General features: G+C 44.7%; 1 protein-coding gene and 1 long non-coding RNA gene across 5 annotated transcripts in view; one reads left to right on the top strand and one right to left on the bottom strand.

The window, feature by feature from the left end:
- LOC135388782 (glycine receptor subunit alpha-2-like) overlaps positions 1-27,931 on the top strand; it is a 90,928-nt gene that overhangs the window by 2,983 nt on the left and 60,014 nt on the right. Inside the window, exon 1 of one of the 4 annotated variants that reach the window (XM_064618579.1) lies at positions 335-432. The exons of 1 other annotated variant lie outside the window; for it this stretch is intronic. The gene's annotated coding sequence lies outside the window, so the exon portion shown is untranslated. Of the gene's footprint in view, positions 1-334; positions 433-19,578; positions 19,734-19,801; positions 19,886-27,931 lie in introns of those variants that run through there. 2 more of the 4 variants (XM_064618577.1, XM_064618580.1) reach the window with 2 other exon arrangements.
- LOC135388786 (uncharacterized) lies at positions 7-27,925 on the bottom strand. The gene is made up of 3 exons (XR_010421513.1): positions 27,867-27,925; positions 2,028-2,343; positions 7-517 (listed from the first exon to the last, which is right to left on the bottom strand). It is a non-coding gene; the product is annotated as an uncharacterized LOC135388786 (long non-coding RNA).

Here is a 27,931-nt window from a genome sequence, read left to right as displayed (position 1 = left end):
CGATGACAAAATTACTGGCCACCACGAGACACTAACTACGACCCTAACGACGTCAATGACGACATTCAGTCGGTTTCGTCCTGTAGAGCGCTGTACGTTTCTTACCTAATCTAAAACAATCACTACAACCTAGAGCAGCTAAACCGGTTTGGGCATGTCCAGTCACCGGGCTCATAGCTTCACAACGCATGGGTTTCACCACCCGTCCCATGCATTCCACCGACACCTGCACAAGTGGCAGCCTACACATCGTAACAATGGCCATCGCTGTAAGGTCAACAGGAAGCGGAAAAAAAGAAAGAAGATTAGGGTTTCTTCGGTTCCCTAGGTAACTGCGAGCACGGAAACCCACGATTATTGCGTCTGCTCCGGAAAATTTCTCAATTTACCCGGGAATCAGTGTGAAGCAGGATGGGCAGCGCTTCGTTGCAAGTATAGTCTATTTTTCACGCGTACTCTGAGTTTTTCTTGTTCTTCATTTGGTAGTAGATGCTCTACTTCGGTTGGCAACTGCACTCTAAGAGGAAAAAAGAGGTGTGATTTTAGTTCTTTTGTGGACTAAACGCATTGGCACAAAAATTAGACCCTTTCAGGACTAAATGAACGGCACAGAGTGGTGACTGCATTTCACCCTCTGTCCTAACAGTACTGGGTATACATAATTCGTGTCTATAAATGGCAATACTTTGAATAACTTTGAATAACTTAACAATCACTTCACAATAACTTCATAACTTCACGGCTACGTAGCCGTGAAGTTATCGTACGTATGCCGTACCCAAATGGCAGCATGCATGACTCGGAATCTTATCACTCGACATATCACGGTTGACGGTTTACGTCAACCGTGATATGTCGAGTGATAAGATTCCGAGTCATGCATGCTGCCATTTGGGTACGGCATACGTACGATAACTTCACGGCTACGTAGCCGTGAAGTTATCGTTAAGTTATTTATCGTTTATATTTATCGTTAAGTTCATTACGTACGTAATGAACTTTCTACTAACACTGTCTATTACAGCAGTGTTTCCCAAAGTGTGGTCCGCGGACCCCTGGGGGTTCGCGAGAATGTCCGTGGGGGTCCGCGACCGTCTCTCACATTTCAGTGAGGATTTTCGTCGTCACAAACACACGCTCTACATGCTGCCCGATTTCCAAACACCCAGAACTTCCAAAATTGCTACAAGCATGCTTCAACGGCTAGTTTCTAATTTCTGATAGAAAAGTCCTGCAATGCACGTTTGTCCGCGTCATACACATACAAACAAGAAGAAGAAACCAGTCCGGAATCGTATAATTATGAAGCTGTATCGAAAGCACGCAGCAGCTGATGAGGTTGCCGGTTATGCACTGGCTGTGACGATGTGTGTGTGTGTGTGTGTGTGTGTGTGTGTGTGTGTGTGTGTGTGTGTGTGTGTGTGTGTGTGTGTGTGTGTGCGTGCGTGCGCGTGGGGGGGGGGTCGGTGAATTATTGGTTCTCATCGCTTCCGGTGGTCCGTCACCGCCAAAAGTTTGGGAAACACTGTATTATAGAGCTAGTTCTCCGGCGTGGATGCCTGAACACCATTTTGTCAGTCACGGCATCGAGATTTGCGAAAAATGATCTGTTCTATATTGATCCCCAGGTGGCGGGTTCCTAACATGTGTACTGCGTTTCATAGGAAGGTGGCAAACACGTCAGCTTTATATTTCGTTTTGTTATATAGACTTCATCGCGTGTAGGCTTCAGAGCGCGTTTGAGTTCGTGACACAGGGTGTTACACGGAATGGCGTGACAGTCGCTATACTGAGTTTCGTATGATTGAGAGGGACAATCTACCTCCTTTTCTGTTTGTTCAAAAGCCACCTGAGTGCCATTCTCAGCTGCCCCGCGGTTGAAACTTCCGTCTCCCATCTGCTATTCATTGCACTTCCTCGTTTTTGTGATGATAATAAGGTGGAAGAAGTGGGAACGCGAATGGCGAGAAGCTTAGACTTGTCCGCCCTTGTACACCTACATTTTAATCAACAACAAAAATACGCACCAGCGGTGTGGCTGAGTGGATAAAAGCATTCGGGCGTTGCTGGATACTCCAAGGCCGTGCTGAAGACTGGGAGGTGCTGGGTGCGAATCCTATACCACCGGCTGTGCTGTCTGAGGATTTCCCCTAAGCTCTTCCAGCAGACTTTCCAGACGACTGTCGGCACAGTTCCCTTTGAAGTCGGCCCAGGACGCATATAATAACCAAACTCTCCTGCACTCTTCGTACTGTCCTGAGCGCACGCCTGTACGCTTCGTCGTGTTTCGTTTAGATTTGTTTCTTCGTTGTTTTTCCCCGTCTTTTGTAAACGACTGACGACCTGGAAGCCCAGATACTTTAGATGAGTATAAATCACGTAAATGATTTCTGTATAATAAATGGATGTAAAAGGATTTAAATGGATGTAATAGGATGTAAAATAAATGAGTATATAAATCCCCCTTTCCTCTTAATTCTGGATTGGAGACGACCTCAGTAGAAGTGCTTTCAAAGGTTATGTATGCACATAACCTTATACCGGCGCGCGGGAAGGCGCGAAAGGAAGCCTTAGTCATACGCAACCTAGAAAAAGCGCTGACGTCATTGCGCAACAGAGTTTCAGGTGAGTTACCCTGCGTGTGGGAAGGGCGATCAAGACGTTGTCCGGTGAACCCGTTTATTCAATATATCATGCATGGGTGTGGAATGGAACGCTGACTCATTAAGGGGATGTAAACGTATGTCCTATTGGAAAGCCTCACATCGGGAAAGCCAGTTAGGAAGAAGTTATGCGGCACTTCATTATTAGTAAACAGTACACGTGCAAAAGTGGGAACACCTGTGTATAATATGAGGCCATTTTCTCTACTTTTTGTCACAATTTGAAGCCAGGGTGCAATTTAAAGCAAAGAGAAGTTGACACGCAGAAAGTGTGAAATTTTTACAGCTACATTTAAAATAACGGATTGAGAACATGGCATTCGCCGCAAATGTCAGACTGCAGCAGGAATCACTTCTTGATTACGGTCCAACCGGGGGGGGGGGGGGGGGGGATATGTTTAATGCAAAGTAGAAAAAAAGAGAAGGGAAAGGTTAGCCACGATGTGGGCTTGCTATTCCCTAAAGCTTTCAAGCAAACAACAGAAGATACAAACAGCTTGGATACAGAAAATTATGAAAAAATACAGAAGAAACAGCTCCTTCACTAATCGTTGCGCATAGGACGTATCAGATAATGCGCAGGAGTTTAGATTCCCGAAGGAATCGTGTCAGCGCAGACGTGACGTCCAACCGGATTATTACCGCTGTCTGGCTTTATCGACGTGTGCGATCTTTGCATATTTCATGTTCTTACAGGCACATTGAGGCTTCTGTTATGTTTGCCAGTTTGTGTGTTCCAGCCTCAAAGGACAGTTACCTTCTATCATATTCTCCAACCAAGAGTGTTTCTCAACGTCTGGTGAAATTCAGAAGCACTTCTGATGTCGTGTGGGACTGGAATATTTTCAAAGCGAGAAATACGGGAAGGCTAGTCACCCACAGAAGCGTGAATGATGTGACTGTGGTGATCCTTTACGAATGGACATTTCAAAATTTCTGTGGTTCGTATCGCTGACGCTGTGTACGTTAGGTAGTGATTTAAGATTTAAGAAAAGACACCATCAGTACATGCGTAGTGATATTTAACAGGCACAATTTCAAAATGAATGAGATTCATGCGGCCTTCGTTTGCAACCTTCTTGGTCAGCTGCTGTCATACGGATCTGTTTATCAGGAAAAGTCGACGCGAATCCGCGATTCACACTTTTTGAAAGCCTCTGTGTCGCTATCGCAATAAACCAGAATGCTTTAATCAAGGATTTGATTTGGGAAATTCGCGAAACATAATTTCTGCACAACTACTTTTAAATGACAACAATTCAATTGCGCTTAATTCCGCACAGAATAATGGGCCGCATTTAACGGTTATGATACGAAGTAATAGTATGAATTTGCTCTGCTGTTAGCAGACAATGACAGCAATTCGACAACAAAATAAAGTTTTCGGAGGATAGTGCCGAGAACGTTCCATTGGCTTATACATCTGCGAAGTGCCTATGCCTACTCTGTGGTTGCAAGGGTAGCACTTGTCCAGTGTATAGAAAGACAAAATTAAGTGAATCATAAGGACTCCCTCGTCGTCCATTTTCTCGTCCATTAGGAGGAATCAGTTTCCGAGCGCCGAAGCTCCTTTTGTAGCCCTGTAACATTTACGCTTTTTTATGTCGCCACACGAATAAGGTGCCATCTCCAGCCAATGAGCGTTTATCAAAAATCGCTTATAGAGCGAGGTGGCTATAGAGCAATCAAAGAACAAACTACATTTCTGGATCATAATGACGCGAAAATCTCGAAAGGGAATGTTAAAGAGATGCTAGCACGACTTCGAGGAGTTTCTACTCCAACTCCTCCCTCCAATCTGCGCTGCCATAATTGGGATGTGTTTTCCTGTATGGAAAATTTCAGCCCTTTCCAAATCTTGTCATAACAAGCTGCATCCAACAATCAGAATTCAACCGGCATGTTTCTGGACTGTTGGCAGAGACCGCACATAGAAGCTATTAAATGGCATTGGGCAGGGATAAAGCAGAACATAGATACTTTATGACGACCGCCTGCACTCGTTGTAAGCCAGGCATAGGGCATAGGAAGGGAGTTGCCTCAGGACAGAAGCCGCCGATATTTCGAACAGAGACTGTTCTTCTTCTGGGCCCAGGCCCAGGCCCAGGCCCAGGCCCAGGCTGTGCATGCCGAGTACCATCGGATGGCCTAACTCATAGGTGACGTTCATGCTGCCAATGCGTTCCGTGCTCCATTACCTGTGCATCAGACAGCAGCTTATATATGCTACAGATGATAACAACCGATTTGAACAGTTATTGCAGCACAAACAATTGCTGGACAGAGACAAGAAAAAACAAAAAAACAGTGCTGGAATACAAGAAATAAGTAGGAAGAACCGGGTATCCAGTGAACGGGAAGAATCACTGTTTCTCAATAGTGTCTACATAGTTTATTGTAAAATTAATTAGCGCAATGCTTTTTGGAATTAAAGTTTCGAAAATTCGCTTAGACAGTCTGTACCTGCAGCTTTAAGTTTGCAGAAATAATAATTCTGAAAAGTAATGACTAAAATTATACGCACTACTTACACAATTTGCGTAGTATTAATTCATACTCTTCAGTACCATAAAAAATTGAGCCGATTGACTATTTTTATTGTAACATTAGAATTCAGCGCATCAAAATCATTTGATATGGCACATTTCATTTGCGTACCATACAAGGTCGGAAAAATAGCAGAGCTGTGTAATGGTCTTTTTGCAAGAATGTCTGCTGTTTCTCGCGTAGCACGCTGTAGCCATCAGGGACGAAAAATTTATGGAGGTGTCTTTCACTGAATCTTAAAGGAATTAAACCGTTTGTGCAGGACCGTGTCAGCATGCTTAGATTACAGTGTAGACGAGACCCTAGAAAAAAGGAAAGGAAAAGAAATGTTTATTTGGGGTGTTATCCAGTTTTGTTCCTAGCGATGCGCCTTGGCGCTATTTGTGGAGACCTTGAGAGCTTTGGAACAAATGCATGGATCGCCTGGCGATGAAACTCCCCATTCATCATCTTACAATATTGTTGTTTTTGTTGCTGCATATTGTTAAAAATATAGCTAAACGCAGTACTCACAACCGTAGTACCCACAAAGCCTATTTTTCTACCGCTGCGAAAATGTAGTTCGACTACTGGTTAAACTAAAATTTTTAGAAGTAGTAAGTATAGTTGTATGGTGAAACTACAGATAAGGTAGCTACTGCCCATCTGTGCATCTCTATGATACACACAGAAAAAATACAAAAAAATGTTTTTGTTTTTTTTCGAGCTCCATAAAATCCTCCAACTCCATATGAAAGAGCACGATCACTGTATTTCCCTGTCGGCTTCCCGAGCGCTTCTCTCTTGAGCTGAAGTAAAATGGTTTGTTAATACAAAAATAAAAACATAAAAGAGAGAGGGAGGGAAAAGAAAACTTAAGAAGCAAGTATATTCCATACTCAAACGTTCATTATTTCGAATACACTCCCAGTGCAACGTAGGAAGAATAGCAAGTGCGCGCTAATTGTAAGCTGTGTGTAATGAAGGAGTTTGACGTCAAAATGACGACTGAATACGCCGTAATGACGAAATGTCCCATCTGCCACTTGGAGACCGCGTTCACACGTGCGAGTCGGTATCCCCACCCACGGCTCCTCCCACAGGCAACCTTACGGCAATCGGAGAATATGGGTTCGAATCCAACTGATGGTGTCTTTTCTTTAGCTGCTGTTTACTTTGTTTACTTTGTTTGCTTTGTTTGCGCTGTAACTTCGTCGGTTTATTACGCCCAAATTACCACCATTATCTACAATAAATGGCTATTGACATGTTTGTGTGGCATGCGGCGAAAAAAAAAGAAAAATTAGTTCTCTGCTGGCCCTGCAGGATATGAACCCGTGAACCTATAAACGAAATCTCATACCACGGGAACTCGCATACCGAACTCGATATCGGGAACTCGAAGCATACCACGGGAGTCACGTGGTAATGGTCCAGTCACTGATTAGCAGGTGTACGAACAACTGGTGAAAGTTTATACTCGGGGAGCTCGCGTGGGCTCACTGGTTAGCGTGCTCGCCATCACGTCGAGACTGGGAGGTTCCCGAGTTCGAATCCTGGAGTCGGCTGTTCTGTCTAGGATTTGTCCTGGGTTTTGCCTCATACGGCTGCAGGACATATGTCGGCGCAGTTCCTTTATTAGAAGTCGGCCCAGGACGCACATTCCCCCAGAATGTTAATCGTGACGTTGCCCACCTCTGTGAGGCCGACAACGGCGAGCTCTCTCAGCACTACCACCACCACCAATGCAGGGCACCAGCTCGCGAGGCCCGGTGCCTACCGTGCTGGCCATGTCACGTTCGAAAACCGGTACCGGCTGTGCTGTATGGGGTCTCTTCTGGGTTTTCCTCAGACGTATTCAGACTCATGTCGGCACAGTTCTCTTAGAAGTCGGCCGCCCTGGACGTACATTCGCCCTATTCGCACATTCGCAGCGGGTGAATCTCGTTCCTTTTGCATTAGTCTCAGGATGACGGAATCTTTCATATCGCGAACAGATATTTATGCGCTTTAGTGCCCCGTTAATGGTGCCACATTATTTTAACTCCAACCGAACCCAACCAACTGTAGCTAAGTGCTTTCAGGAAGCGTTGGACGCGTCGAGTTGTCTAGCGGTCTTAAAGTCTTTCAAAAAAGCTGCCGTTATTAGGAACAACAACAACTTTATTAGGAGATGATGTATGGGGAGTTTCTTCGCAAGAGGCGATACTCTATCCCATTGCTGGTGGTGATGCGGGGAATGAAATAATAAGCCCCTTCACAATAAGGATCGAAGTCCTATGGTGTCCAAAAAGCTCAAGAGAGCTTTGAGGGCAGAGCGTTGGTGGGCTGGATGCGGCCAGGGACCAAGGAATTTTGTGAGAGAGAGGAGGCGACAGTCCAGCTCGTTAAGGGATCCGGAGAGTACGGTTCGGGAAGGTTGGTAGTGTGGGCAATGGAGAAGAATATGCTCTAGATCTTCTTAACACCGCAGTGACTGCATTGGGGAGAGTCGGCTTGCCTCAAGCGTAACGCCACTGCGCTGTAAAAGCCACATCGAGGTGCATTCGATCAACTGATGCGGCATTTGGACGAGAGGTACGTCGAGGCATGCGGAAAGCGAGCGCTGGATCAACTCTGCTTAGCATGGCTGGGGGGAAAATGTCAGCAGTCCATTGGCGGGGAGCCAGAGGAATCGCGAGGCGTCGAAGTAAGGAAAGATGATGTCCTCCCAGCAGTGCAATATGCGTCCGTCTCCGACGTTATTAGGAAGGAATTCGAAAAAAAAAGAAGAAAGGAATTCGAAAAGGGCATAATTCCTGGAGTTTTATCAAGCAACAGGAAGATAGATAACACGAAGAAGTGGACAGGACAGACACTTCGTTGTGGTACGTGTCTTCCTGTGCTTTCTCGAACTCAACGAAATGATGTCTTTTTCACGTACTCTATACACCAGCTTGTTGTTCTTACTTGGTTATCAAGGAATGCTATGTCTGAGGCACAGAGTGACGACGCGACAAAAGTCTGTTATGACGCGGACCCGGTCAGGATCTGAGTTTGATGGCTTCGACTAAACATCGCGTCCTTGATAAACCGATAATAAAACTCCGCTTCAACTCGTACTCAGCTTAATGAAAACAGGCTTCGATTATCCTGGAAGGTAACGACTATCTGGGGTTTAGAGTTTCCGCTCACTATTAGCGCCCGTATGCTCACGGACGTGAAAATAACGTCCCTTCCAGGTCATGGTGACATGTTTCTTTCTTTCTCTTTTTTTCTTTTTTGTGATAGTGGGGTGAGGGTTGGGTAGGCGCATTATACACCGAAAAGGTATATATTCTTTTACTAATCGGCTTCCTTTTTTTTTTACTAATCGGGTATACTTTCTTTAGTAAAAAAGTATGAAATCACTATGTTATCGTAAAAACTTGGTCATAAATGTGACCGCTTTTATTTAGTTCTAAAACATCGCATATATAGCAAAGAGATTCCGGTGTATCATCCGAAACGGATGGCCTCCTCGAACCCTTATTCAATCAGCTAGTGCGTGAGCGACTCCCATTTAGTTAACATCCTTCCTTGCATCGTATATGTGTGCGGCCGTGGCCTGTGGCGACAATCGTATGCAGAATAGGAGAAGCGCGCCTTGCCCGTGTAATCACCGAACGTGCCCAATCTGCAGATGTAAACTACTTTGCCGTATAGTTAGAGGTGTGTACAAACTGCTCCCTCTAAAAATAGTTGGCTAGTAGTTCCTCCTCTAACAAGGAATTAGTAGTATTTAAAATAATTTATTGTTAGTGCCGCGAAGCAACTGCGGCTACGAGCGGGGTGCAGACGTGCACAGGTTTAGAGAGGACAGCAGGAAGGAGTGAGGGACGGGGGGGGGGGGGGCAGTGTGCGTCCTGGGCCGACTTCAAGAGGTAGCTGAGTACAGAGCATAATATCTCATGTAACACACGGAAAAGCATCAGCAGTTAATATCGAGAAGGGGGTTTCTGCTCGAAATAGCTTTAATACTCCGCTTTTTGCTAGGTACTTTTGCTTTTGACAAGTCTTTAATATCTTATGATCCTCCTACCATTTCAGAAGGGGCGCAATTTTCTCGTGGAAGAAGCTATAGCTTTACCTCGGGACAATAGCGCATGTTTGAGTTGAGGTACAGGTTTGGTCTAGGAAAGATTTGCGTTGAGCAATAAGCACCCAAAGCGTGTGAGAAATAAGAGCGACTGAAGACTGCCTGAGAAGTGCTAGGACATTATTGACAATTGTTTCATTTTAACGGTTTGGAAGCTCCACAGGACAAATATATTAGGGCTGTGCGAGTAGCAAAATTTTCGAGTTCGAGTCGAGTTCGAGTAATACCAAAATCACTGTTTCGAGTATCGAGTCGAGTTCGTGTAGTTGGCGTTCCATTAAATGATAGGTAATGTGTAGAAGCAGGAAGGTAGAAAATCTCGAGATGCTTTACCACCGCTTTTTGGCCAACTTCCCCTTAAAAATGTTCTTTTGTGCTACGGTTGTCAACAAAAAATGAAATGAATGACGATTATAAGAGCTTTATAAAAAAAATGTGCCACCTAAGGACAACATTGCTAAATGAATATTACAACCATAAAACATTTACAAGTTACGGGTAGGAGAACTGGTATTTCTACAGCGTGCGGTTTAACACTTTCCTTACCGCCACAAAAATAGGCATTTTTGGGTGGTTTTACAAATATATTTTTTGTGGCTGACAGTATCACTTCAAAATATGTTGGTATATGGGAAAATGTAGCCAAATCAATGCTCTATTTAATGATGTAAGTTTCATAAACAAAGCTATCCATGTATTTCCAAAACTGATTTTGGGACACCAAAACATTGGTGCGAACAGCAGAAACCCTTACGAATATACGCCTGTACTTTGAACAAAAATATTAATGTACAAGTTCTAAAATATACAAAATGTGGCAACCTTTGTCAGAAATAATATCTGAAAATATCAACCCTCTGGATCAAGAAGTTCATGAGTTGTGGAAAATAACGTGAACACTGCATGTTGTCCATGTAACTGAGTGACAGAGTTCATTGAAGGAGTAAAACGGAAATTAACATAATAATTTCTGCTGAAAACATTAGTTTCAGGCTTAACTTTCCTGTTGTACCACATACTCCTATTTCATCACTCTCCTATTCTTCCCGGTTAGTTTTGGAACAGCAGGAACAGCAATAGTGCAAGTTATATTATATATGCCCACACATGCAGGAAAAAAATCTGTTTGTCTAACGCATTCAGAGACGTTATTTGCGTTGTAATAAACGAAATCGAATCAGAATATGCTTAAAATGGGAGTATTGCGCGTTTGTGAAAGAGGTCTGTCGTGGGAGCGCACGCCGCAACCAAGATAACATATCCACACTGCCTCCTTGGCGCAGGGCCAACTTCATAAATTGCTACCACAAAGAAAGGATAAAAGTGAAAATTGAACTCATTCTGTAGTGTTTATAGTATCCAAAAAATGTGACCACTTGTCCGAATCTACTTTAGGGACCGAGTAGCGCCGCTCATAAAACGTCAATCACCGATGATCGACTCTCTATGGGCGCGGTAAAGAAGCGTTCGTACCGGAAATTTTCGTAACCTAGTAATCTAATCGTAATTTTCGTAGTCCTACACAAGGCTTCCAGCCCTTTTCGGTTTTGCGCAGACGCACTTTCTTCACTCTTGTCAGACGTCTCCGACTTTTATGAACCAGCAACGCGATGTGTATCACTATACACTAGGCTATTTGCATTCCTGATGAGAGAAACAGACTTTCCCGTCGAAGAAACGAAACTATGAAATGCGCTCCTCCCATGTCGGATACGCTTCCGCGCGCGCGACGCCTCCATGGCCAGCAGTAGCCAGTTGAAGCCGATTTGCCATTCACAGCCACTACTCAGTCTGGAGCCAAGTCGAGGTTATAGGCGAAGCTAATAGTGAAAACAAGATGACGGAACTGCGACAGCAATCACGGCTGCGCAAAATACGTGTTTCCAAACGGTGGAATCGTTGTGACAGGTTATATCTAACATGTGATGGATTTTCATGTGCATCTAACGCGAGCTTGAAACGATATCGAGTACTCGAAAGTATTCGAGTCATCATTTGTCGAGTCGAGTTTGAGTCGAGTACGAGATCGACTCGAGTCGAACTCGAAATTTCGAGTACTCGCACCGCCCTAAAATATATGGAAACCAACTGACAACGATGTCACCGAAGAGAGGCCGCTGGCACGAAAAGAATAGAGTGGCATTATAAATATTTGCGTCCGTAATTCAATGAAATATATGGTACGGGTATATCAGTCATCCTAATGGTTAATCCGACATCGACTTTGTACCTTTGGTCCTTACCTTTGATACCTTACGCACTCCTTCACTCGCTTTTTTAAAGACCAGTCTAAAATTGGCAGCTGTAATATTTCATTGTGCGTATTCTAACAGAAGAAACTTCAAGCCGTCCATCGTACGCTGCCTACCTAAATAATAATAATAATAATTTATTTTTGATACGGTGCCATAAACAACCCGAATGTCTGGGAAAATGCGCGACATGTAGTAGCCCATTAATTGTACGTTCCAAATTTACGCAACCTTTCTTACGCACCACGAAATTACTTCAGCTTCTAACATCTCGTGCTACTACAACGTAATGTCGCTGCGTGCTGCAACGAGGGGTATGACAAGACGGACGCTTACAAATTTCGTAGGAAGACGCAGTTGCGGGAAGTCCTACACATGCGATCTTGATCACTCTTTAAGAACAATACAACACGTTGTCTTCGGGGACTGGCGCCAAATGCAATTTTGCCAACACGTGCAGGGATCAGGTTGAAGCATTTTCGACAACGCCGTTGCCCTCATGGTGTTATTTTTGTACCGTGTGGTGGAAGCCCACCGAAAAAAAAAAAGTGAAGCGAGAGAGAATAATAGAAAGGGTATGTCTACAATTAAATGCGCATTAGAATAATACGAAGGAATAATTTGATCATTCACGGCATAGTAGAGTCCGAAAGTGAAACCAGCGAATCTCTCAACAACATAGTTATGAACGATATCTTTTCTGACAAACTAGGCGTACATGTTAAGAGCATCGAACGGATACACCGGTTAGGCCGTAAAATGTCAAACAAAACACGTCCTGTAATCATGAGAATTCTTGATTTTTCTGACCAGGTCAAAGTGCTCAAATCCTGTCATCACCTGAGGAACACGGGTATTTCAATCACCGAAGATTTTTCACTTCGCGTTCGCACTATTCGCAGAAACTTGTGGAATAGCTCAAGAGATGAAAGAGAGAAAGGTGCAAAAGCAAAACTTATTTTTGATAAGCTGCTGCTTAATGGTGTCAGGTACGTCTGGGATGAGAGATCCCGCGTCAGAGAGCCATTAGAACCAATAGTGAAAGAGAGTGGCGGCGGTCCCATAACCAGGTCCAAGTCCTCGCGTGAGGGAACCCTTCCACAACAGATCCCGTCTGCCTGACGACTTCAGCAAGTCGGTGAACAGTTCACTTTGGTAAATTTAAATGCCCGTAGCATTGTGAATAAACAGGAGCTTTTGGAAAGTGTCATCCTGGAGCACGAACCCGATGTTATCGCAGTGACTGAGGCTTGGCTTAGGCCTGATATTGAAGATTATGAAGTCACCCCTTTAAACTACAATATTTTTCGTAAGGACCGCTTTTCACGAGGTGGTGGGGTAGAACTGTTTATACGAGATGGTATCAAGTGTGAAAGAAAAGCTGATATTGCTGATGTCGAATCAATATGGTGTCAAATACACACTGCGGTATTTTCCTTTGTAGTCGGTGTTGTATATATACCCCCTGGTTCCCCCGTTGGGTATTTGTATAAACTAAATGATTACATATGCAACCACGTCTCCAAGTGCTGTCGATTACTGCTTACCGGTGATTTTAATATGCCTTGTATAAAGTGGGAGCGTCCTCAGTTGGGATCACTCGTTTCACCTGTGGCTGCTTATCTGCTTGATCTTGTTTACTCGCATAATCTTAACCAATTAGTCACGGAGCCTACGCGATCACATGACACTTCACGGTCTGTTCTTGACTTGCTGTTTGTGAATGATAAGTTCCAAACCGATAGATGTGGCTGTGAGGTAACAACCGGTATCTCCGATCATGACATGGTTGTTTTCACAACAACAATGGCACCATTAATAACGGATCCTCCAGATAAGCGTGAAGTGTTTCATTTTACTAGAGCGGTAGATGTTGCCATTATTGATTCTTTGCCTTTCAATTACGTCGGAAAGGGAAACAAAAAATACAGGAGAAACACTGTCAAGGAGCCCGCGAAGAGTTAAGCACACACGTAACATGAAAAACGGTTAGGAGCAACTAAGATTTATTTGAACAAGAACTTTCGTGCAAGAGAGTGCACTTCTTCAGGTGCACCTGAAGAAGTGCAGTCTCTTGCACGAAAGTTCTTGTTCAAATAAATCTTAGTTGGTCCTAACCGTTTTTCATGTTACGTGTGTGATTCTTTCAATTACGAAAACTCTACGGAATTTTCGTATGCTCCTGGCGTCTCTGTTAATGATGTTTGGGTAAGATTTTGTGAGATAGTTGCGTCTTTATTAAATGCATATGTACCTAAAAGACTGATCAAACGACGTAAACGGAACCCATGGGTTACACGTGAGGTCGTGCATATTAAAAGGTGCATCGCGCGGTCTAGGAAATCTCTTAAACGGAATTACTCGCAAAGGATTGTTAACCATGTATCTTATCTTAGTGGAGAGTTAAGAAGGAAGCTAAAGGAGGTGAAGTCGCGATTCTATGAGACTACGCTTACAAATTTCATGAGGACTAGCCCTCAGGCTTTTTGGCGCTACATCCTACCAAAGAAAGGAGCGATTAAGTCCGTTATGATCAATGGTGAGACTTGTGGTCCTGGTTCTGTCACTGCAGACGCCTTTAATCATTATTTTTATTCGGTTTTCACAAAGGATAACGGTACATTTCCTTCTATCGTAGATCGTAGGGTTGGGAATAAACTTTGCTCCCCTATCCTGACGGAAGTTGGTGTTTTTAACTTATTGTTCAAATTAGACACCAAGAAATCTGAAGGGCCAGATAAGATACCCAATCAATTCCTTAAGCGATACGCTGAATGGATTTCCAAATATCTGTGTGTAATTTTTAGAAAATTCCTTAAGGACGGTGCGTTACCTTGTGACTGGAATGTTGCTAAAGTTATTCCTGTTTTTAAGTCAGGTAATCCGCAAAGCATTTCCAATTATAGACCTATATCGCTTACATGCTGTAAAACATGAGAGCATATATTGACATCGCATATAATCACGTTTCTATAAGGTAACAATGTCATTTCTCCTGGCCAGCATGGCCTTCGAAAAGGCTTCTCGATGGTAACGCAACTTACTGAATTAACATTTGACTTATCATCAGTCATTGATCGTAACGGACAGGCGGACTTAATCTTCTTAGATTTATCTAAGGCTTTCGACAGGGTTTCCCACGAAAAGTTACTGTATAAGATAAAGCACCTCTTTAACGACTAAATTTTGAACTGGCTGTGGGGCTGCCTTACGGGCCGCCTTACGGGCCGCCTTACGGGCCGCTCCCAATATGTGCAGTTATCAGAGGGGGGATCTTGCGCACTGCCAGCTGCGTCCGGAGTACCTCAGGGTTCCGTTTTGGGACCGTTGTTGTTTCTTCTTCATATTGATGACCTGACAAGTCTATGTGACAAAGGGATTCATATTAGGCTTTATGCTGATGATGCAGTAATTTATACCGAGATAATGGATGTTGCAGATCAAATCAAACTTAACAGTTGTATCGCAGATATTTCTAAGTGGTGTGGCGAAGGGCAAATGTCTTTTAATATTGCGAAAAGTGTTGTGATGAGTGTCTGTCGTAGAAAGCGGAAGTCCATCTACATTTACTCTATTAATAGTGTCCTATTGAATCGCGTCAGTAATTTCAAGTACCTCGGTGGCCATATTGAGTCAAATATGTCATAAAATTTACATCTGGACATGGTAGCTGAAAAAGCATTCAAAAAGCTTTGTTTTCTTAAACGGTCGCTAAGACACGCTACATCGGGGACGAAACTTATTGCATACAAAATGTTAGTTTAACCCATTGTGGAGTACGCAAGCCCTGTCTGGCATCCGTACACTAAGTCCGTAATGCAGAAAATTGAAAAAACACAGAATAGAGCTTTGCGCTTCATCTACAATGAGTATCGTTCGACAGTGTCTGTTTCTGGATTACGTATTAGGGCTGGTATTCCAACTATGTTTAAACGGTTTGACATGAACCGACTGAAATTTCTCTATAAAATGCACAGTGGTATGTTAAGTATCGACAGGTCGAGGTATCTGCAACCGCTGGTCGGTCGCCCACTTCGGCGAGCTCATGATAAACTTTTCACTGAATTCAGTTTTCACTCTGATTGCTTCCGTTATTCATATTTCCTTCGTACCATTCGCGAGTGGAACTAGTTACCTTTATTTGTGATAAACTGTGCTAGCGTTGACACTTTCATGTCAGCACTAGACAGATTTTTTTAGTAGAATTATATTACATTGTATCTTCTCTCTCTCTGTTTTCGTTGTATCATTGTTCTGCTGCCACTCCTATTGTAGCCCTTGGGCTGATAGTATGTTCTAAAAAAAAGAAAAATATTACGTATAGAATACGTATATGTACCAGGAAGTGCTTGTCACTGAGATATCTCTTACATACAGTGACGCTGGCTCTACCTTTCTGAGAAGTTAAAAGTTAAGTCATCAAACTCTTTGAAGGTGCAATGAAGTGACATTTAACGTGGCTCGAGACCAGGGTTGTTCCCAGAGGGGAGGGGGGAGGGGGCAGTCACCCCGGGCGCCGTCTTTAAGGGGGCGCCGGACTGTAACAAGGTACGTTACATTAGTCAAGACATCAAGGTGGCCAATAAAGCGATATCCGGCATAATTGTCACCCGCACCCCAAAAAAAATTGTTGCGGGTAAATAAAATGATAAAACTTATGTTTGTGTTTGCCACACTTAAATTTTGCAACCTAATAAATTACCAGTTGTGTGTAAGTAGCCGGAGCGTGCATCAACATTCAACAGGGGAAATTTTCCTCTGCATGATCGATGGATGTCTTGGGAACAGGTGGGGGGGGGGGGGGGGTGCTTCATTTTTATCGTGGCCCAGGCGGACTTTGACATCGCGACGGCTCTGCTCGCGATTCTCAACCGTGAAGCTATCCACCTGGGAGCCACAATTCAAAATACTTTCGCTCTACCGTCACAGCGCAATGACATTTACAAAGAATGGAGCATTCGGAGAAATCAGTCGCGCCCTGCCGTCACGATGAGCAGCTCGCGTGATATCATCCAGTCCCCCGTGCATTTTTTCTTTCTTTCTTTTTCACCTCACCCGCTGCTTGTACACCCGCTTGAGCTGCTCCGATCTACGTCAGGAGCTACATAATCGGCTCTGCCAGGGGTACTGATAACATCCCTCCTTCCCTCATCCTCTGGCACGCTTTTTACGAGACCCCGGAATTTTTACAAGACCCCAGAATTTTTGAAAGGCGTATAGGGAACAGAGTCCCCCAGGGCGCTTTGCGGGTCACCTGCCCTTCTCGTTCTTTCGCATGTGCTCTTTGTATTAGTTGCGGAACTCATTGCATTAAAAAAAAAGAAAAAAAGACAGAAAAGAAGAAGTGGGGCCACCTCAGCACTTCCTGGGCTGGGTCACTTTCATAGCTGTGGTTCATTACATCATGGACGCGTTGTACTGCACGCCAGAATATTGAGGACAAAACTATAATTATTCTACGGGTCGTACTTAGCGAGATAGAAGCCCTCGAACACACACCCGAGCAAAGCGCGGACGTCACAGAGCTCAGAGTTCAGTCCATTCCCATTGGCAGCTGTCGGCACGTGACTTCTCGTGCGCTGCCTCACTCGCGGCGGCGAGGGCTGTGACGTCAGAGCCGCGTGAGTTGCGATATTCGCGGTGCCCATTTCCTCCGCTTCTATTACTGTCTTCGCTGCGAAACTTTCAGTGCAGGTTCACAACGATGCGAAGAACCGTCTTTTACGTTTATCTGAGATAACTTTTCATGACATGTCACAAACCCTGTAAGGCAACACGAAACCAGTATAGCTACACCTTCCCTCTTTCTCTCGTTTGTTTTTTTAATATCTTCGCTCTTCGCGACTTCGAAGATGGCGCATACGTATACGTAACGTGTTCGTGAATCCTACGTCCTTGCTTCTCCAACCACGCTCGAAAGGGAGACTGTGCTACCACCATGTGATGTGTTATGTTATATATCTGTTATGTAAGTATGTTACGTCGTACGCCTAGCTTGAAATTGAAATCTTAGCAAGTCTTCTCGGTTAACCATACGTGGAAAGAAGTTGCAGGAGGCAGATGGCTCGGTATACACATTTGAGATATATATTTTTTCTAGCGCTTAATGAGATAAGAATTCTCATTTGTCGTAGGCTTGTTTTGTGAGTGAGAAAGAAAGTGAATGAAGTAGGTAATGTGGCTTTCTTTAAAAAATCTTCTGAGGTCTGAAGTAAATTTTATAAGGCTCAAACCGGAAATCTATCCTTACTGAGCATTGAAAGTTACCAGCTAGGCACATTACACGCAAACAAAACAATTCATCGTAGCGCTACACGAATTTAAAAATGTACGCGGAAGACACATGGACGCTGAAGGTTGTTGCTCGACGGGATCCGGCGTGAATCTGCATTTTGATGTAAAATCTCGAGGGTGCTTCTGTATAGGCGCGCCGACAACCCCGAGGCGCTCTTCGCTCAGGTCAGTGCAGTACTGTGTCAAGGAGAGATATGGCTTTCATAGAAATGGCGTTGCCCTGTATGAGTGGGTTTTTACTGAAGTTATCACGTCTGCTATTCGGTATCAATAAAAATAAACGTGCATTCCACGGCGCAACATAAATCGGAGGCTAGTATAGGAACGGTAAGTTATTGCAAGGGGTACGGGAGTACAGCCCACAGGAAGTGTGTAAAAGAAGAAACAAAAAAGGCTTCTCTTGGCACGTGTTGTATGTTAATGCACCGTTCACACTGTTACCCTGCCGTACCGTGCGGTACGTGCAACATGTCGCCACACTGCGCAGGCAAACCTTACGTGTAACATATCACGGTACTATTACCATCATTACTGTTAGATGTGTGCTGGAAATTGTGAGAAATTAAAGTGAGTAAGAGATTTCCATTAGAGTAAGTGAGGAGTAAAGTCCACGAGCAGAAGAGTAATTTCCGAGCTGATATTTCCTCGGAGTGTAGTGTTTATGCAAACGGGGAGCATGGGCGCCTGCTAAGACAATAGGCCTTGAGAGCAGACAATAAAACGTCCTCGCAGTACGTCACGTACGGGCAAATAAATGGGCTTAGAGCTATTGTTCCGCTATAGTCCTCTCCGTCTACCGTGATACTATTCGCTAACGCGTACAGTAACATTTTTTTCTAGCTTATTTATAGAAAAAATAGAAGACTCTCCTAAAACGGAACGAAAACATATAGGGTGTGGTTTATCGTTTCAGATTCGGGGCTCACGTGCTGTCATCCTCTTGCGAGCGCATGCTTCAATACGTTTAACTGAACAGTATATGGTGTCTATAAGGAATTCCTAAATGCCGCGGTAAATGGATGCAGGAAGAATATCAGCGCAGATGACGTGCAGCAAATGAGTACCATCATCGCAAAGCAAACGCGCAGTATGATACCGTATTAATCATGACAGAAAGGATGTCTATGCGCAGAATTTCAGAGGAAATTGTATCTGAAGGAAGGTGACAGTTATGAAATGCAGCTTTCCCATAAGATTGCAGTGTCTGTTCACATAAGATGTGAAAAATCCTACAGAGAAAACTTAATGAAAGTATGGACAGACGGTAGTTATACCTAGAGACCGTTTGCCACAAGGTGAGATTTTAATCGGGAAAGATTGATTCTTCTTTGTATAGTCATAAAATCTGCCAAGTTACTGCAACGCTGACTCTATAAGGTGCTTCGACAAAAAAAAAAAAAAAAAAAACAGGAAGTGTGCTACTGCTTTACTGGCCCCGTCTCAAATCGACTCCCCAGTTTACCTAAAACATTTAAATATGGCTGTCGTCGAGGAAGCAAGACACAAGCGGCAGGGATCTGACACTTGGTCAAATGCGCTAGCTATCACAGCACAGCGGCTTTTTCCTTCATTTCTAGCACGGCGTACTAAAGGCTTGCCGAAGTGCCTCATTCGACGAACAGGGACATGCACTCACTGTTTTCACATTCTCTCTTACACGTTTTCTCACGCACACACGTACATACGAGACAGGATGAGGGTGCGGCATACGGTGAACTTGATGGAAAGTAACTGCTTTGAGGCGGAAACAAACCGACAAACACAACAGAAGCCACAGTGCGAAAGAACGCCAGAGATTGAAATATGACGGTCGTCGACAAAGCCAGCCAGCGGGAGTATCAAGTCGTGCAGGTGTAGGGCAATCACGAGCCCATGTGAACGGTAATCAAAAGATTCCTGCTGCTGTCTGTCTTTTCAGAGAGTGACATGTATTTTATGTTCTTGAACCCTTGAGGGTTGTGTTTTGTGTGTGTGCGTTCCATCCGCAGAGCACTTACTGTCCAGCTACAACGTGTTTTCCTGGAGAGACGCAAGTACTCTGCCGCCTTTGCTTCTTCCCCGTTTTTTCTTGATAATAAGCGTGATGAAGGGACTTGGCAAGCGAAGGTGTAAATGTTTCTTGAAGTAATCTGACAAAGAACTGAGCGCGAAAGAGAACTGAATATTTCTGAAGGCAACGCGTCTTCTTTCAAGCATCGCAACTGCGCTACAAAGTGGACTTCTTTGGGGCAAAAGGGGAACTAAATCCGGCATTATCTTACTGTTTCTTGGACAAGATTATCGCCAGCAATGTAGTAGAGCATCGCCTCTGTCGATGCCCCGATCACCACCTTCAAAATACAATTGTACCTGTTGCCCCCCCCCCCCTTCCCCCCAAAAAAGGAGTGGACAGCCACCGGTAATCGGAGTGAGCTTGTATTTGAAATCGTCTACAGCAATTGGCTGAAACAGACGACATCCTACTTCATATGTGAGCATAGCAAACGAGGAAGAGGCATATACCTTTATCTGGTTGGCCTTGGTGAAGAGTACCTATTATGTTGTTAGAAAAAATAAAATAAAATAAAACGATTCGACACACATGTAACGTGTACTTCGCAGAGTTATATGGCTACGGAATGCAACGTTCAGCGGGAAACTCGCGTGGAGTTGCGGCAATTCTCACAGCCACAATAAGACATTCAGGCTTCCAGGAGATATCGAAAAACGTCCCGTTTTCATCAGCAACATGTCAGCGTTATTCTTACGTCATTTTGCAATCCACGGGAGATCCAGGAAATGCACATCGAAAGATAGCTGGGTCTATATCGGGCGTGAAATGTTTTATTATAGTGCATTTGCGACTATATTTAGTGCTTTCTGATGGTTAGAACTGTTTATTAAAATATTAAAAGGAAGATTTCAATGCAAAGCTCCAAGTCAAACGTTTTATTTGCTGTACGCGGCTGCTCTTGACAGGTACAAAGTGAACTGGCAACAATCCCAAGTAGTTTATACAATGCATGAACGCATTTCCAATTTTTTTTTCATCAGACCATCATCGACATATATTAAAAATGTGCATACATCTGACTAGAATCTGATGTTGTACAAAGCATACCGATAATCAGGTAATTACGTAAAAAAGGCACATTGGGATAAGGCACCAATGATGTTGTCGTAACGCAGTGCACGGACTTAAACCTACTTCTGAATCGTAACGTAGTACATTTTCCTCACTCTGAGAAGACGCGAGCAGAAATGGGATACCATATTGTGAAAGAAGCACCGTATAGTTCTTCACTCTTGACTTTATGCCATCGGGAATATGCCGGCAAGGGTTAAAACGACATGTAAACAAAGTCACATGACCTCAAAATGGCATTGCGTATGACGTGTGACCACGACAAGACGGCGGTTTCTGCGAAAAGCATGCACCCGCTTGAGGGTAGTTACAACAGTGGCGGGTTTGTGTCACCCCTGTGGCTGGCTCGGCTCGGCTTGGATGGCTTTGTTCAGACCAGTCGTGGTAAGCTCGTTCGAAAGTGCCGCTTCGAAGACAACGTCGCTACTGGCGCAAAAGCCGTGAAGCGCTGCGATTGGCTGTGTCAGCTGCCTTGTTGCTGATTGGCCATCAGAACGTTGTTGTCGGTTTTCTTCGCTCCGATTGCATGAGAATCATTTGATTGAGGAGAGACATTGGGGACAGGAGACGTTGGAGGCATGTCCAGCCGCGCTTGTTCGCCTCTCCTTGCTTTAGTTTGTATAGACAATTTCTCTCTCGATTGTCTAGACCAAAGACGCACGACTCAGACTCCTCGGGAGCATCTTTATTTGCCGACTGCCCCTCCTCTTTCGAGGGTGTACATGGTATCGGCTCACGTAAACATCAGCTAGGTGTTGGGGGCCTCTGGCCTCGTCTGAATCACGTGGCGGATTGGCGCCATGGTTTTGTGTTGTCTTCGGGTCGAAGTGCTCGAGTTCGCACGTTTACATTTGTGTGTCTGCTCTGTTCCGGCCGTTCATTTCCGCACTCGCGGACGCTTGCGGGTAGCTTCGGTGGCTTCAATGCCGATGGTTTACTATGAACGGCCGATGTGAACACGGAATGACTAATCCAGCTGATCAGCAGAACGACGGAAAGATAAGGCTATCTTGCAGGAAATCCTTGCACCGCCAAAGGATGTAGAAATCTTTCGTGTGAAGGTCGGCATTCCTTCTTTCGATTATACCCATCGGTGAACACAGTACGACGAGTTTGTTAGACATTTCACACGAAAGGTTTAAATACCTGGGTAGTAAAAAGAGATAACACCGGCACTGCTTATGGCATCCGGCTTCCGCTGGGATCTTGCCTTTCCTATCAAAAGTTCAAGAACTGTCAGTTTTTCTACTATTCCTCTGTGGTGGGTTTGCAAGCTTCTTTCGTCGGAGTAGCAACGATTGCGCTCAAAAATCGTCGAGCGCTGTGCCCTGGGTGCGCCGAAAAGCAGCATGTTCGGCTATTTTTTCTGATGGGATAGCTTCTCAATATATCTGTCAAATATTATGAATTTCAATAAGCTCTCACACTCTTCACATTGATGGGGTAAAAAAGTCACAATTACTTTGCAAATTTCCGAGCTCAGTTCGCAAAAATTTACATAATTAAACTTACGTTACATGATATTCACATCAGGAGGTGGCAAAAACACAGTAAGAACAAATGTCGTTGACCGCATGATTCTGGGTGGCGTAGTTTTTTCATTATAATTCAAAGACATGTTCTGGGACACCTTGCAGTACGGCAATGATGGTATGTGAACAGTGCGCTTGATCAGGACGCCCGACTCACCTCAGTTTCTCCCATACGCGAAGAGCATCGAACAAAGTGACGCACACTTGGGCAGGTTCAAGAAGGGAAGGCAGCCGACTGGTCTGAACAGTGAAGTGAGCGATTTTTCTTTTTCTGGAAGGCTAGTTGGCATATATTGCAAGCGAAAGACAAACTGGCCAGACGGGGTCTTCTCAGCGGCCCCTCATGTTCCAACTTCGGCGCCGAGGAGAATAGTGACCATTTGCTACGAGTGCGTGGCACGGCAAGCACTCTGTGGACACTCGTGTGTCGCCGCTTTTCCGTCCGGTATCCGCGGATACAACAGATGAGGACAAGGTTCGAACAGCTAATTATGATAACGACATCTTTTATGCATCGGAAATTTCGCTGCACAGCCGTAGCCCAGAATAGTAGGAACCGGCTGATGCATCCTAGGCTCTCCATGGTGACTCAGCTGGTAACAGACTACTTAGAACACAGACTTTTTTTGTTGGGTGAGCAGGAGTTCTTGCGACAGTGGTCCTGCCGCCATGTTGCTCTTCACAACGGACATGTACGACTAACGGGCCTCATCTATACATAGTGTACTTCTCTTAGTTAGGTAGCTACAAGTTAATGCACTTATAGTACGTACCAAGTATTTGTTGTATTTCCGGTGTACTGGGACTGGAGAAGTTAAAACATCAGCGCAGGCGGATGACATCGTTTTATTTCTAAGCGACGGCAACCGTGTAACACGCACGTTCGAAATTTTTCAGCAGTATTGGAAGCTGTCACGAGCCCATAGATATAATTCATGTTCGGTCATGTTTGGCCATGTTATGCACATTTCGTAAACAAGTGGAATAAATATTCTGTTCAACTTCGAAGGTTGTATGTTATTTGTTCTGTACGCGCAGAACTACGTTAGATGCGGAATATATACCCTAGATAGTAACTGAGACAAAATGGCCAGGACACTATTGAACGACCGAAAAGAAATATCCCGACATCTATTTGGCCTCCCGGATGGGATGGCGTCCTTGACCATTTTGGGACATCCTTGGGACATTCATGGTTTACTGGGTATTTCGCTCAGACATCGTGGCAACCACGCGATGTCTCAAATTTGTCCCCCTAATCGCTTGTTTCGTGCTTTGACTCAGTCTTCTGAAATTCAAGTGCATGTAACACTGTGCAACGAAACATGCCGTGCAACGTGCAAGAACTCAAAGCAAATTATAAAACGGACTTCTCTTTCATTTACGCTTAGGTAAGATCCAGAGCGTTCCGACCGGTGACGTCACGGGCATGACAAGGACACGTCACCGGACCTCGATTGTGTCACGTCAGATCACATGGACTCGAGAGAATTACAGTTGACGTGGAACAGGGTCATGCAAGCTTGCTGGTGTAATTGCTGTAATTGGTTTATTGACGGTAGCATCTCAGACTTATCCTGTCCTTCGCCGTTTCCTCTTCCATCTCGTTCTGGGCCCGGAACTCGTCAAACTGCAGGTGACGCTACCGTCGGATGGAAACTGAATTGTTGTACTGTCTTTCGCGGCACGGTACTGACGCAACACAACCTTGACATTGAATGAGCAAGAAAATCAATGCCATACGAAAACCTGTCACTTTCGTGGTGCGACGCATTGCATAAAAAGGCTTTACGTGTTACGCTATTATCGTTGCGCCGTGAAATGCAACAAATACAAACCTCTTGCGTTCCTGAAAACTACATAACGACGTACGTGAGTAGCAGGAAGGCGTGGCAGCACTTCAACCTTCGTTCATTATGTAGAGCACCGGCAACTGGATGGGTTGGAAGTACATGCATGTAACGCGCTGCGGTCGTGACGTTGACCACGTGAGGCTACCTCTGGCCAGTGGTTTATCCAGAATCCCAAGCACGGAGGGGTGTTTGAAAAAATGGGGGGGGGGGTCATTATTATAGTTACGTCATTACAGCCTAACATATCATTACCGACATGTGTTTAAAGCTGAAATCGCAACGGTACCCCATATAGGGGGTACACTGGTGAAAGACTTAGGGGGTGGGGGTGTCAGTGAACATTTGGGGGTGTTAGGGGGTTTAGGGGGGTCTGGATAAATCACTGCCTCCGGCAAGCGGGTATATCACAAGAGTAACAAGACAAGGTCCCGCTAGAAATTACCAGGCGTAGTACAGTCGACTCGCGTGTATCCGGACTGCACGCATCCGGATCCTGCGCTATCCGGACAAAAAAGCGTGGGGACGGATTCCTCCTTATGTATTTTGCCCTCGTTTATCCAGACTTCAACTTCTGGACTCGGACGAGAATTCCAGGGAACAGAAGTGACCTATACCCAACAATCGGCTTCAGTTATCCGGTCATTGTCCAGGAATGACACTTGGCCCACACCTAGTCAAGCGAGGTCCAGAAGCCTGGTCGTGGCCTTCTTTTTAGTGACACAAAGTCGTTGTTGCTAGGAAGAATTTTCTCCCTTTCCGACTTTGCACGTTGCACAAAAGTAATCCACTGAGCAATCTGGTAATTTCAGAATGAGAAAGTCCGCAACGAGGACCCTTGCGCTGCAATCATAGATGGCGACATCGTCAGTGTCGTCGCTTCCGACAGTGTTCAAGAGGAATCTGAGGTTGAAAGCGTGGATGCAGCAGCTGTGACGGTAGAAAATGCGCGGGCGGCACTGAGAACAGCGCTATTATTTTGCGAGCAACAGAACAATATTTCGCAAGTCAATGCCATTCGCAAAGGTTTGCAAGAACTGGATGCGTGTATTAGAATGAAAGAGATGACAATGGACAGTTTTCTGTGTAATGGTCAAGAAAGATGTCTTTTTAGGATCACTCTGGATTTTCGTGTTTCACTTATCCGGTTCTCCCGCTATCTGGACATTTTCACAGGAAACGAAGCCGTCCGGATAAACGCGGGTCGACTGTACTGTTATTCTGTGGCTTTAGAGACGCGCCTGTGGTTATGTAGAAATCGATTAGGGCGTTTTAGTCAATCGATTTCGCTCCAAACGGTTCGCGAACGGTCCTGCCCAACCAGATGATTAGTGAGACTGAAATATCTCGGGAAAATGGTGTTGACGAAGGGCGCGAACCCAGACCTTACTGATTTCCGGTAAGGCATACCGTTATAGCACGTAGTGTAACGGTAGCGTCCTTCACCATAAATCGGTATAGGGTCTAGGCTGGAGCCCTGGCGTTAGCACCTTTTTCCTGGGCTATTTTAATTGAATCGATTCTTGGGCGTTGGAGGTTTATGCGTTTGTGTCGTTCATGTTTCTAGCCTGCCTCGGGTAACTGAGCGCTGTTTTTTTTTATATATATACCGTGTTTGCGCCGCGAAGTAACTGTGGCTATGAGCGGTGTACAGATTTGCACAGATGGAGAGAGGACAGCGGAGCACTGCTGTTGGTTTGAGTTGCGTCCCTTTCGCATTGATGACCCGTGACTACTTCACTAAAAGCAGTACCTCACTTCGTGACGTATTATGCTTAACATTGGCTGCTCATTATTCCCCTTAAGTTCCGGTTTCGTTCAGTCAGCGAAAAAAAAAACATATATTACATAGCGCTAAACAAAATTTCTGTCGTTTTAGAGTAATTTTATAATAGTCGAAAATAGCATATTGGAACAACAGTTCTGAAAGCCTTGTTCACCAGCAAAGTCAAGACTACGCTACTACGAAACTAGAAAAAAAAAAAAAAAGATCGTGCGACAATTATGCTCACCATATGACAAAAAGTGTTTTCGTAGTTTAACTAAAAATAGCAGCGCTGCTTTTCTTTTGTCTTTGCCCCTGGTGTTAATTAACGAATCATTTAATTAGACGTGTTAGAAATATGCCTTCGTTCGAGATGCCTTTGCTGCTCCCAATGTGAGACCTAGCTAGACATTGTTGTTCAAATTTTCAGTCAAAAGGATATGATGGCGCTGCACAATATGAAACGCGAAGGGAAATAAGCCTGACGTTTGTGCTGTGGTGAAGACCGTGATAGATCACCGTCGTGCCCCAGTCGTTGGCCAAGAAATAGCTACCAGTAGAGTCACTAAATAGGGGGCAGAGTAGCGACACTGAGCCACGCCGGCGAGCGAGACCGCCATCTTGGGTCCGGCGCGGCTGCGTCGCCTAGCAACGGGACGCCAACCTCCTCCTTCTCCGCCGGTGAACAGCGCGCAGGCGAGCCAGCTCGTAACAGAGGAAACCGGTTTTGGACGGAGGGGACTCAACGTGACGACGCGTTCTTGGAAGGAGAAACCACGTGACACGATCGGGCCCAATCGCGGACACGGAACGGCGGCTTCCGCGCGGAAAAGGAATGCGATACTTTGTCCCCTATTTGGTGACTCTAGCTACCAGGAGCCTTTGAACGTGTCTGGTGGAAGGCAGTTCGCAAGCGTTCTCGTGTTTTGGTTATACTCGGATGTGCTGATAATGTTTCCTCGTGTTATTATTGCTTTCGTTGGAAACTCATGTCACTATATAGCACAATGGAACACCCAACGCAGGTGTAAATCCCGTATTGTAGCCGTTTCATGCAACACCTACTGTCTGGGATTGTGCTGAGAAAGTGTGTAAGCTGCCCTCGGATATGGACGGCAGCTCTTTCTCTAAGCCCACATTTGTCCAATTTCGAAAATGTAACGTGTTAACGGCCAAAAAATGTCGTTGCTCGGAAACCAAGTTGTACGTAATACGTTCATAATACATGGAGTCGTAATGTGCAGTTCTTTCGGGTAACCGAATACAAGTGCGAATTACGTCATCTATATTCTGGGTTCTGTACACTAGACCTTACACTACTTTGTGGCAAAAAGCATGAAGCTCAACCGCTGAGCTCCTACGATGAGTTTAAAACAACGAAAAAGAGGACAAAAAAAGGAAGTCTTGAAAAGCAAAGAAATCGACTATGGCGGGCTTTCCAGACACCATAGCTCCGCCAAGAACATAGCTTGTGGGTTATTACTTTTTGCTAGCTCCACGCGTATTTCTTTTCTTTTTCCTTCGCGCCCTTTTCCGTTTTCTACTTGATTTGGGGTACTTTTCCTATTTCCGTCATGTCTGCACTCACAAATTACGTCACCTCATTCTGTCATGAGCTGGAAGAGGACATGATTCTGCTTCGTCGCAAGCAGGCATTTCAAAAGAGGGTTTAACGCTTCTCATGTTTAAACGGATAGCTTTGAGGGCGGCTCGGCGAAACAAATGTGACCATATAATATTTACGTGAGACAGGCGCCTGCAGAGCTTGAGTTACTGTATAAGAACCATAGTTGACCAGCGACGGGATG

Source organism: Ornithodoros turicata, chromosome 3, assembly GCF_037126465.1.
Source record: "Ornithodoros turicata isolate Travis chromosome 3, ASM3712646v1, whole genome shotgun sequence".
Lineage (NCBI taxonomy): Eukaryota > Metazoa > Arthropoda > Arachnida > Ixodida > Argasidae > Ornithodoros > Ornithodoros turicata.
Note: the sequence above shows the minus strand (reverse complement) of the source record. Positions and strands in the feature narration are given on the sequence as shown.